At 52.5% G+C, this 12,145-nt stretch overlaps 1 protein-coding gene across 1 annotated transcript in view; it reads right to left on the bottom strand.

Annotated features, from left to right (window-relative positions):
* The window catches only part of AGBL4 (AGBL carboxypeptidase 4), a 430,370-nt gene that overhangs the window by 90,329 nt on the left and 327,896 nt on the right, over nucleotides 1-12,145 (bottom strand). The window lies entirely within an intron of this gene.

Raw genomic sequence — 12,145 nt, 5'->3', positions numbered from 1 at the left:
GTGCAGGGTGGAGGAGGTTGTGATGGGTGGGGTGAGCAGGGTGGAGGAGGTTGTGATGGGTGAGGTGTGCAGGGTGGAGGAGGTTGTGATGGGTGGGGTGAGCAGGGTGGAGGAGGTTGTGATGGGTGAGGTGTGCAGGGTGGAGGAGGTTGTGATGTTATTATTTGTTTCTTTCGGTTAAGTCACGTCTAAAGATAAAATAATAAATTAAATTAAATAATAGAATACGACGTTTCGATTGCAACACAAGCAATCATCATCAGGTATAATGAAATAGCGACATAAAATCTAACCAGAAAACTATAGACAGACATATTAGCAGACAGATATCACCAAGATACATAGCGAGAGCAACACAGGCAACAGAGAGGGGTGATCGTCTCTGTGTGGTGGCCTTAAATAGACAGAGGGGGGGGCGGAGGCAGAGAGAGGGAGGAGGGTTAAAGAAAAAATTAGCATATCAATGAGTGGTCAACAGACGTGGTGCTGCGAATGCGATGGCACGGCAAGCAAGCCTGAAAATCAGAAGGACACACTAAAATTAAATAACCTAGTAAAATATCGAAATGTAATGTAATACAACACAGAGGGTCGGTCAACACACAATTAACGCATAGCCTGGTTGATTACGTATTTCAAAGATTGCTAAGTTAGAATTTAAGTGTGAACAATCTAAAGAGAGGACACAGGCAGAGAAAACAAGTCGCCAGAGAGAGAGAAAAAAGATAAGCTTAAAACTTCCCCGTAGAAGTGGTTCAATCTTAATTTTAGAACTTTCGTGACTGCAGGAATTATTATTTGTTTCTTTCGGTTAAGTCACGTCTAAAGATAAAATAATAAATTAAATTAAATAATAGAATACGACGTTTCGATTGCAACACAAGCAATCATCATCAGGTATAATGAAATAGCGACATAAAATCTAACCAGAAAACTATAGACAGACATATTAGCAGACAGATATCACCAAGATACAAATAATAATTCCTGCAGTCACGAAAGTTCTAAAATTAAGATTGAGGTTGTGATGGGTGAGGTGTGCAGGGTGGAGGAGGTTGTGATGGGTGAGGTGTGCAGGGTGGAGGAGGTTGTGATGGTTGAGGTGAGCAGGTTGGAGGAGGGCCGGTGACCGAGACGGGCACTGGAGCGGCTACCGAAGGTCGCTGAGCAATGGGAAGACCTAAAGCCACGAGCGGGTGGTGGTCGTGGTGACGAGAGACACCGCACGCTGACTGCGCCGATTGCGCAACGGTTGAGGGCACCGGCAGAGAGAAGGAAGCGACGGCGGCGGTGTGACGACGCCTCGATGCGGTGGCGCGGTGACACGGTGGCTTCGCGCAAAGCGCCGTATTTATTGACTTCATTTGACAACGCGGCTCCTGCAAGCGCATCGACGGAGCGTCTCCACGAGCCTCTCACGCAGCCAGACAGCGGTGACATCGACTACGGGAACAACGGCGTTGTTGTTGTTTGTAAAGCAGATGAAGTTCATGTTCATATTCTTGGTTCTTTCGGTAAAGTCACGTAGAAGGGAAATAATAAAATAATACAAATAAAACAATAAAATTCTCACGACGTTTCGATTGCAACACAAGCAATCACCATCTTGCTGTGGTTTTCACACCCGATGATGATGATTGCTTGTGTTGCAATGGAAACGTCGTGAGAATTTTATTGTTTGATTTGTATTATTTTATTATTTTCCTTCTACGTGACTTTACCGAAAGAACCAAGAATATGAATCCCTGCAGTCACGAAAGATTTAAATCCAGATTAAGTTTGTTTGACACTTAGTGGCAGTAGGTTTTCGCGACCAATATGAACCATGAGGTTTTTTTTATTTATTTGTGTATTAGGTCGCGTAAATATAAATGCGTCGTTTGAACCCGCCACTGCCTGACATCCAGTTCTTGTCGTTTGTCACGTAAACACGACGTGCCAATTCGTTACAAGTTCAGCACTAACCGGTTGTGTGTTGCATGGTAAACCCACATCGTTTACACTTTGAGAACCGTGACGTTTCGCCGGTAAATAAAAAAACCCTCTATTACAGATGATGTTTGTTATTAAGTGCCGTCAAAGGCCGTAACAGAAAAAACTAAATCTACAGAGAGAGAGAGGGAGGGAAAGAGAGAGAGAGAGAGCGAAACCAGAGAGAAGATAAAAGATCGAAAAATAAAAATAAAACATGAAAACAAACCGCAGCGCATGTTGAAAGCTGAATTGCCGTCGTGTGGAATAATGGTCGCATCGAAGGAAGCATTTTTGATGATTGTACGGCAATCATAACAGTTTCAGCAACCCTGCCATTTCAAGATGTGTCTTGTTGGGTTTCAGAGCTGTAATGAGAAAGGTATTTTACAGCTGTCTCTATCGTAACATTATTACATTTAATGAAGGCAGTTTCTGCTGATAAAGTGGATCCTAATGACTGTAATCCAAGCCAACATCACTAAAGCCATCTCGGGAGTCGGTTAAACGGCACATTTCTCGTCATCTGCAGGTTTCTTTTTTATAGTGAGCGATTGATCCCAGCCCTTTATATGACAAATGGTCGAAAACATACACACACACACACAACCACGTGAAGACACAACAGGCAAAGACAAATATCCCCCGTATGGCCTTAACAGACTGTTGGGGCAAGTGCTGTTAACGCGCATCTATGAAAGCGGGCACGGCGCACAAAGGGGTGGGTGGTCAGCACCACGCCCGGTCGCCTTTGTCTCCCCAGTAGCGATGCTTACACACAGCACCATGTACTCATTTGAGGCTGCGTCGACCTAGGGGAGGTCCAGAACCGGTTGAAATAATCGTCACTGGTTGTTGGCCATGAGCGAGAATCGAACTTGGGTCGCTGGGTTCATAGCCCAACGCGTTAACCGCTACAATACACCTCCGATTACCACGGTTGGCTACGTACGTACGGTGCGAAAAAAGTTCAACACACATACATACGACTGCTACACTACCGTTGAACACACACACGAGGCAAACATACATTCACATGCACATAAAACAATAGCAAAGGCCTCCAAGGATTGCGCCTTAAAGACCATTGAGGTCATTTCTGTCAGCGAGTATCTATTAAGGGCCCTCAATGATGAACGAGGGGGTCGCTGTGACCAGCAGAGTGCGTCGGTAGTGAGATGTTCACTACCTTGGCCGGTGTGCAAGAGGTCATGGGTTCAATCCCGACCCTGACGCCTGCTCTGTATTTGGAGGTTGAATGTTCTCACCATGATCGCGTGGATTGTTTTTTTTTCGGTTTTCCCCCTCCACGTGTAGAAACGCGCGTTGAGAACATTTGGCTTCTATACATTCCCACGTGATAAGCCACTTCGTTGAGCTGTCATTTGTGGCCCAGGTCGCTTCAGGGCTACATAGCTCAGTGGGCATCACGTGGTAAACTAAAAGGTTTGGTGTCGTTTATTTGCCCGCCAAGTTCACCTGGAACGTGCGGTTTACGATGTCGCGTCATATGATGCCGACATTTGGTGTCATGCTCCGAATGAGATTTCCACTGATACGAGCAAAATATCGCAAATGCAATTCACGGCAACTTGACGTGACACGGGGTTTTGGCCACGTTTGGAGCCCCATTCGGCCCCAATAAAAATAACTCCAAAATAATTACACGAAATGAAACCTCTTACTCCATCTCAGTGTTGTTTTAACTTACTTTGAATTTCAGAATTGGTAAACTAAACTCAACTTTAGTTTGATTTTATACCAGGTAAAGCCCACTGAGCTACGTAGCTCTTTTTCACAAGCGACCTCGTCGAAAATGATAACTCAACGTGGGAATGTATTGCAGCCGAATACTCTAAACACAAGTTGATCCTAAATTAAGAGGGAAAAACCGGAAGACCCGGAGAAAAATTCACGCGACCACGGGAAGAGAGACACGTAAACACCCAATATCCAGCAGGCGTCAGGGTCGGGAACGAACCCACGACCTGCTGAATACCAGGCGAGGGAGTTAACATCACCTAGCCACCGTGATGATGATGAGAGAGACACGCAAACTTCAAATATACAGGGATCAGAGCCGGGATCGAAACCACAACCATCTGAATACCAGGCGAGAGAGTTAACATCACCTAGCCACCGTGATAATGGTGAGAGAGAAACACGCAAACTTCAAATATACAGGCGTCAGAGTCGGGATCGGGATCGAACCCACAACCTCCTGTATACCAGGCGAGGGAGTTAACATCTCGCGACCGTGGCAACGCTTAGGTAGGGCCCTCTTCTAATCCATTCCACACAATAACCTCACAGCCAATCAGCAGCGAGGGGGGAGGGCGCTTACAGGAATTGTGGCCGTGACATTCGGAGCCACAAGCCCTCTCGTCAGCACTCCCCACAAAGCCTAATCTCCCCCCCACCGCCACCACGAACGATTGACAAGGGCGACACGTTCACCCCAATCGGTGTCAACTATTCTGCCAAATGGCGCAAAGTATCCACCACTGGTGTGGGCCCTTTTCACCGCCGTTGGCTCTGCCCGAAGCCGTGTAAATAATGTGTTCATATTCTTGGTTCTTTCGACAGCATCCTGTCTTTCCGACAGCTCTGTTTCTTCACCTGAGGACGGCTGCTTGCGTTGTGGCTGAAACGTCGTGAGAACTTTATTATGTTTTATTTGAATTATTTTATTATTCCCCTTCTACGTGACTTTACCGAAAAAAATATGAATCCCTGCAGTCACGAAAGCTTTAAATCGAAAAATAATGTGTTGTTTTTTTATTTTGTTAGTTTGCAACATTTCCACCCAGGAATATCCTGTGACTGTCGCCGCTGCCGGGCAGGCTGCGGCTGTGGTCGTCCTTGTAAAAGAGCCGCTGAAATAATGCCCGAGTGTGAGTCTATGAATCTCTATGTAACTCTATGAATATCTGTGTCACTCCACGAGTCTCTACGCTAACGCTACGTAGCTGCAATGTCCGGTAACCACCGCCGCTGCCGGCGGCCTGGGGCTGCGGTCGTCTTTGTCAAAGAGCTGCTTAGCCCAACGGGGGCCTTGGTAAATAATTAATTTAGTTGTGTATATATATATAGCATCGTCCATCACGCAAATTGTATCTCACGATCCGCTGAGGAAGCAACAGATAAGGCAACCAGGCAGTGACCCGATGCTCACAACAATTGGCCAAGCTCCGCAGTCCTCGATATATTCAGATGTTTTCGGCCAATGAACGAGTGTTCATACATGTGTAATGCGGGCGTAAGCGACCTTCCGGAGGTGACGTCACGGGGGGTGGAGTCATGTGACGTGGGGGGAAGGTTCGGGGCCTTAAGCGGGTAAACCGGAAGGGGAAGGCAGTCGGGGTGTGAGCGGAAAAGAGTGAGGCCACGCGGGCGAGTGTGGAGAGGGGGGGAGCCGACGGCCATCGGGAGCCAACCCCGAAGATAAGAGGAAGCTGCGGAGTGGTGTGCAGCTGCAGAGGAGACAGCCAGAAGGGCTGCGTGTTAGAGGCAGCGGTGTGGCTGCCAGGAGGAGCTGCGGAGAGAGAGAGAGAGAGGGCTGCATGTTAGAGGCAGCGGTGTGGCTGCCAGGAGGAGCTGCGGAGAGAGAGAGAGAGAGCAAGAAGCTGTGAGAGCTGCGGAGGGAGAAGAGCAGCAGCGAGTACAGCCAAAGGGGGCTGTGTGAGAGAAACAGCAGCGGAGCTGCTGTTGTGGATCGGGCCGACATTGGAGTCAGCACCGTGGAGAAGCTACAGAGTAAAGACAGCCGTGTGGGTGTACAGCACGAACCGAATAATAAAGGACACTGAGCCAGACATCGTGGTCCAGTCGTTTATTACACTGGTGTCGGAAGTGCAACGGCATGTCGAAACAAGTGAGGAAGAAAGTTAATCCGGCGCCTGCATCGGCTTCTTCGTCCGACGACGACGAACTCCCTCCAACCACGGATCCTGTTGGGGTGGTGGAGGAGAGCCAGGCTGAGGCGACCACGGGAACGGGAGTGGAGGATGTTGGCGGGTTGGCGGGTCCGTCGACATCATCAGACGCGGATCAACGATGGCAAGCGATGGCGGTACAACTGGAGGCACTTAAGGACGTCCTGGCGCATCTATGCCATCTCGTCGCGCCAGGGACGATGGATGATGCAAGTGGTGCTCCGTGGGCCGCCACGTTGCCTGTCCTGCCGCCGCCATTGCCCACGCGGCAAGAGGCCGCCATTTTGCGCGCTCCGTGGCGCCAAACCGCCATCTTGGCCACGCCGCGGGCCGACGCCATTTTGAATTTGCCATCACAACCACCACCATTGGAAGACGGCGGGAAGAGGAGTCGGAGTCGCCACCTTACAACGGTTAAAGAATTTTCCGTCGGTGGGGACTGGAGCGCGTTCGCCTGCCGCTTCTTGGCGGCGGTACGCACAGCAAGATGGACCGATGCGGAGGCTTTGGAGGTGTTGCCGACTCTCCTGGACGACGAATCTGTCCGATTCTTCCGTTCCATAGCGACCGATAAGAAGGCAACTTTACGTGGTGTTTTTCAAGAAATGGCCGATGCTTATGAGCCACCAGATGATGCGCATCGGCGATTCGCTCAACGACAACGAGCACCAGAGGAGTCGCCCGTGGCGTTCAGGGGTGCGGTGCTGGAGCTGGCCATGGCAGCTTATCCTGAGACGCCACAGGACCTGCTTGAGCCTCTCATATTAGGGAAAATGTTGGAGCTGTCTCGGGATCTAGGGATCCCCATGCCTGTGTGTGGGCATGAGAAGCTAACTTCCCGGATGGCTGCTAAGTGTCTCGATGCGCAATTCAACCTCCGTCGCTGGAAACAAGTGACGGCGTGGACGGGGGGGCCCGTCAAAGAAGGGGAGGCGCTGGGGTGGAACCCTGCGCAGGCCGTCTATGTTCCGGATGACCGGGGCCCTCAACAACTGACGGCCGCCTCCGCTCCATGGACGGGACGCGGCGGGCCGAGACCGCGCGCGGTGCTACCAGAACGGGGCCGTCAGGAGGCGAGGCCTGCGCTTCGGCGCAACGAGGCCGATTGTTTCCGCTGCGGGCGTAGGGGCCACTACGCCAGAGACTGCTGGGCCCGCTTCCCGGCTCCGCCGCAGCAGGAGGCCTCGGCACCGGTCAAGTCGGCTAAAGATCCTCCGAAACAGGCATGTCGGCACGCACCAGACACTCGGCAAGGCTTTCCACCTCACCCACCACCTGTGTTGCGCGATCCTATTGTTGTTCTTAAACAAAGGCCATCGACGGGGCCTTTTCATTCAGTTACGCAGTGGCGCAAATTGGCACGGAGAGTTGTCGCGGCCGCTACGGGTTCGTCCACTGTACCGGGGTCCATACAGGGTGTGGACGTGCGCATTTTGGTTGACTCGGGGGCGTCTGCGACTATTATATCGGATGTCATTTTCCATCTGTTGGGCATTCCGTCGGGGGCTGTGCGTCCGGTTTATGGGTCGTGCGTCGCTGCGAACGGGGGTAGCATGGGTATCGTGGGTCAGGTGGATGCTAAGATATCTATTGGGGATGTGTCGGCCTCGGGTGTTGTGTTGATATCGAGATCTTTGGCGGTTCCTTGTTTGTTAGGCACCGATTTTTTGGCTAAGATGCCCATTTTGATCAAAATCAATGAGAATTGTATTGAACTGCCGGGGGGCCGTCAAATCTCGTTTCTGCCGTCGCCCTGGGGGCGACCTGCTTCGGCCATACAAGTGCAGGCGCTGTCCGTCGCATCTGTGGACATCCCACCTGGTACACAGATGCTTATACCCTTGCGGTATCGGAAGCCCCTGCCTGATCGGCTAGGAGCAGTAGGGGTCTTGTTGTCACCGTCCGCCACGATAACAACCGGGTTGGCGTTAGTGGGGGCACAGACCATCGTCCGGCCGGATCAATTACCGTTTTTACAGGTGCTTAATGCGGGGGGAGAAAACGTCCGTGTCCCGGCCGGTACGGTTGTGGCACATGCCACTACGGCGTTTGCGACCCATGATTGTCCACATAGCCGGGGAGTTGTTGCTGGGGTTTCCGAGCCAAGGAGTTCGGATGATCGTTGGGTTGCTCATTTATGTGACGAAAATTCTTCCCTGTCCATGGAGCAACGTGGTGCGCTGCGTAAATTGTTGTTGACATATTCCGATGTGTTCAGCTCCGATGATTTGGATTTGGGCCGCACTTCCTTGCTTTACCATCACATTGAGACGGGCGATGCTGCCCCTATTCGATTAAATTCGCATCGGATGAGTCCTGCGGAGCGAGAACACGTACGGGGGGCAGTGGAAGACATGTTGGCTGCGGACATTATATCGCCATCTAACAGCCCATGGGGCGCTCCAGTCGTCTTGGTTAAGAAGAAGGATGGCAAATTGCGATTTTGTGTTGATTTCCGCAAATTGAATAAGATATCGGTGGCAGATGCGTACCCCCTACCGCGTATGGATGACTCCCTCGACGCATTGTCGGGGGCTAAGTTCTTTTCCACACTGGACCTCTCTTCGGGATTTTGGCAGCTTCCCCTTGACGAGTCCTCACGGGAGAAAACCGCATTCCGTACGCCGCAGGGGTTATTTCAATTCAACTGTCTCCCGATGGGATTGAATGCGGCCCCTGCTACATTTCAAAGATTGATGGAGCTCGTTTTGACGGGGTTGCAGTGGGAGACATGTCTTATATATTTGGACGATATCATTGTCTTCAGCCGCACATTCGATGAACATTTGACGCGGCTGGAGACAGTGTTCACGAGGATGCGTTCTGCCAAATTGAAATTCAAACCAAAGAAATGTCACCTACTGCAACGGTCCGTCCGCTATTTGGGGCACATTGTGAGCGCTGAGGGAGTGTCCACGGATCCGGAAAAGACGGCGTGCGTCCGGGATTGGCCGACTCCGGCCACCGTGGGGGATGTTCGGCGGTTTTTGGGATTTGCCTCATATTACCGAAGATTCGTGCCGGGTTTTGCGACGATTGCGAGGCCTTTGCATCTCCTTACGGGTAAAGGACGGAAGTTTGTTTGGGGACAGCCGGAGGAGGCGGCCTTTCGGAGTCTGCGTGATCTATTGGCCACGGCCCCAACATTGGATTATCCCGATTTTGATCACCCATTCATTCTTGATACGGACGCGAGTGACACAGGTATTGGGGCGGTGTTATCACAGTCTAAAGGGGGTGTAGAGCGTGTCGTGGCGTATGGTAGCCGAGTCTTGTCTCCTGCGGAAACCCGCTACTGTGTCACTCGCAGAGAACTATTGGCGGTTGTTTTTTTCCTACGGCAATTTCGACCATACCTCTACGGTCGTTCTTTTATTGTGCGTACGGATCATGCGGCCTTGCAATATGCCCTTAAAATTGACCAGCCATCCGGACAGTTGGCACGTTGGTTGGACACGCTACAGGAATTTTCCTTCCAAATTCAACATCGGAAGGGAGTGCGCCATGCGAACGCTGACGCACTTTCCAGATTACCGCGGCGCGCCCCTTGTAAATGTGAGTCGGGGACGCATAGGTGTTCGCCGATTCCAAACCCCCCTCAGCCGCTCACGTTGGCCGTCGAGAAGTCGGACACTCCGATGGAACCGGGACCGGCTGACGGGGTTTTGAATCTGCCGCGGTCTGTCTGGATCCGGGAACAGATGATGGATGAGTCATTGGTGTCCTTGCGGAAGCGGTCTGCTAAGGACAATGGGAGTCCGAGTACGGCTGTGGGGCCGCAAACCGCTCTCCGAGATGGTCTGCTTATGTGGCGGGAGGGGTTCCAGGAACGTTGGCGCCTGGTGGTACCAACGTCCTTGCGGTTCGAGTTGATTAGAACCCTCCATTGTGACACTCTCTTACATTTAGGGGTGCAGAAGACCTTGTTGACGTTGCAACGTCATTATTTTTGGCACGGCATGGCGACAGATGTCGTAGGGCACGTGCGCGCGTGCCCTGCGTGTGCACAACGTAAGCCGCCGAAACATCCTTACGTGCCGCCTCTCCAGTCGATTCAGGTGTCTCGAGTCAATGAATTGGTGGCACTGGACATATTAGGACCTTTTCCACCATCGGCGAGGGGTAATAAATATTTGCTGGTAGGGGTTGAGTACCTCTCCCGTTGGCCGATGGCCTGGCCGTTGCCCGATCAGTCGGCCGCGGCCATTACCGACGCCTTTTTGTTTGGGTATATTATGGATAAGGGGGCGCCTGAGAGACTCCTCACGGACCAGGGCAGGAATTTCTCTTCTAAATTATTGGCGGAAGTGTGCGCGGGCCTTGGGACTAAGAAAGTACGGACATCCCCATACCATCCGCAGACGGATGGTATGGTTGAACGGCTGAACAGGACATTGTCTGCCATGCTTTGCCATACCGTGAGTGAACAGCAATCGGATTGGGATCTGCACATCCCCGGAGTGCTTTCGGCGTACAGGATGACGCCCCATGCGGCTACAGGGTATTCGCCGTTTTACCTTATGTATGGTCGGGAAAACGTGCCTCCGGTGGATGTGCAATTGGGTACTGGGGTGAAGGGACCTCGTAAACCACTCCCTGAATACATTCAGGACACGGTTCGCCGGGTTACGGAGGCGCGGGAAAACGCCCGCGTGGCTACGGCCAAAGCCCAGGCCCGGAACGAGCGGTATGCTCGGCGGTCTGAGGGGGAGTGCCCCTGGAAGGTGGGAGACCTGGCCTGGCTCCATTGCCCGCAGGTGCGGCCGGGGACCTCTCCTAAATTGCACAAACCTTGGCATGGTCCTGTGCGCCTCATTGAGGTTCCCAATCCACAGTCGGCGCGCGTTCAGTTTGGTTCTCGCCGTTGGTTTGTTCATACGTCGCGGTTGAAACCATATGTTGCTCCCCTACGTGATGCGTCATCTCCCAATGTTGCCTTGCCGGGGTCTGTTGCTGCTGACTCTGACTCTTCCCCGCCTGCGTCCATTGATCTTGCTGGAGAGCCTGTCGTACCTGTTCCAGACAGGCCGACCGTGACACCGCGGGGGAGGAGTGGGCCTGTTCGGAGGGCGCCTGCCAAGGCTGCGGGACCTTCTAGCCCGGCGACCCTTCCGACCCCGCTGCAGGCGCATTCGCGGAATATGACCAAGACTGATTCGTCAGGGACACGAGATGTCGGTGGACTTCCAATCGCAGCAGGGGAATTACCCCCTGTCATTTCTCGTGTTCCATCGCGTCCCCGTTCTACAAGCGGGCCGCCGACCGTCCGGGACGGGCCGGCGACCCGCACTCGTTCCAAATCGCTTACGTTTCGTTGATTGTATGTTGTTATTGTTCTTGTTCTTGCCGTCGTATTTATCGCATGCTTCCGTACGTTCGTCGATGTTACTTGTGCGTTGTTGTTGTTGTTCTTGCTGTTACATTATATGCTTAGTGTCCTTTAGGGGGGGAAGCTCGGTTCGCCGCATTACGATTTGCTATTGGTCAGCCGAGGTCGGCTGGGATTTTTCTACGGGGGAGGGTGGTGTAATGCGGGCGTAAGCGACCTTCCGGAGGTGACGTCACGGGGGGTGGAGTCATGTGACGTGGGGGGAAGGTTCGGGGCCTTAAGCGGGTAAACCGGAAGGGGAAGGCAGTCGGGGTGTGAGCGGAAAAGAGTGAGGCCACGCGGGCGAGTGTGGAGAGGGGGGGCGCCGACGGCCATTGGGAGCCAACCCCGAAGATAAGAGGAAGCTGCGGAGTGGTGTGCAGCTGCAGAGGAGACAGCCAGAAGGGCTGCGTGTTAGAGGCAGCGGTGTGGCTGCCAGGAGGAGCTGCGGAGAGAGAGAGAGAGAGGGCTGCATGTTAGAGGCAGCGGTGTGGCTGCCAGGAGGAGCTGCGGAGAGAGAGAGAGAGAGCAAGAAGCTGTGAGAGCTGCGGAGGGAGAAGAGCAGCAGCGAGTACAGCCAAAGGGGGCTGTGTGAGAGAAACAGCAGCGGAGCTGCTGTTGTGGATCGGGCCGACATTGGAGTCAGCACCGTGGAGAAGCTACAGAGTAAAGACAGCCGTGTGGGTGTACAGCACGAACCGAATAATAAAGGACACTGAGCCAGACATCGTGGTCCAGTCGTTTATTACACATGTGCGAAGAGGAATTGAAACCCACGTCCGAGCTAATTGGAGCCTTATTGTCGAACAACGCCTACTTGTGTTTTCAATTCTGGTTACGGGTGTGTATACGCATGCCATAATGCACGCAA

Source organism: Lampetra planeri, chromosome 24 (genome assembly GCF_965212315.1).
Source record: "Lampetra planeri chromosome 24, kcLamPlan1.2.h2, whole genome shotgun sequence".
Classification (NCBI taxonomy): domain Eukaryota; kingdom Metazoa; phylum Chordata; class Hyperoartia; order Petromyzontiformes; family Petromyzontidae; genus Lampetra; species Lampetra planeri.
This window is presented reverse-complemented; position numbering and strand designations above follow the sequence as displayed.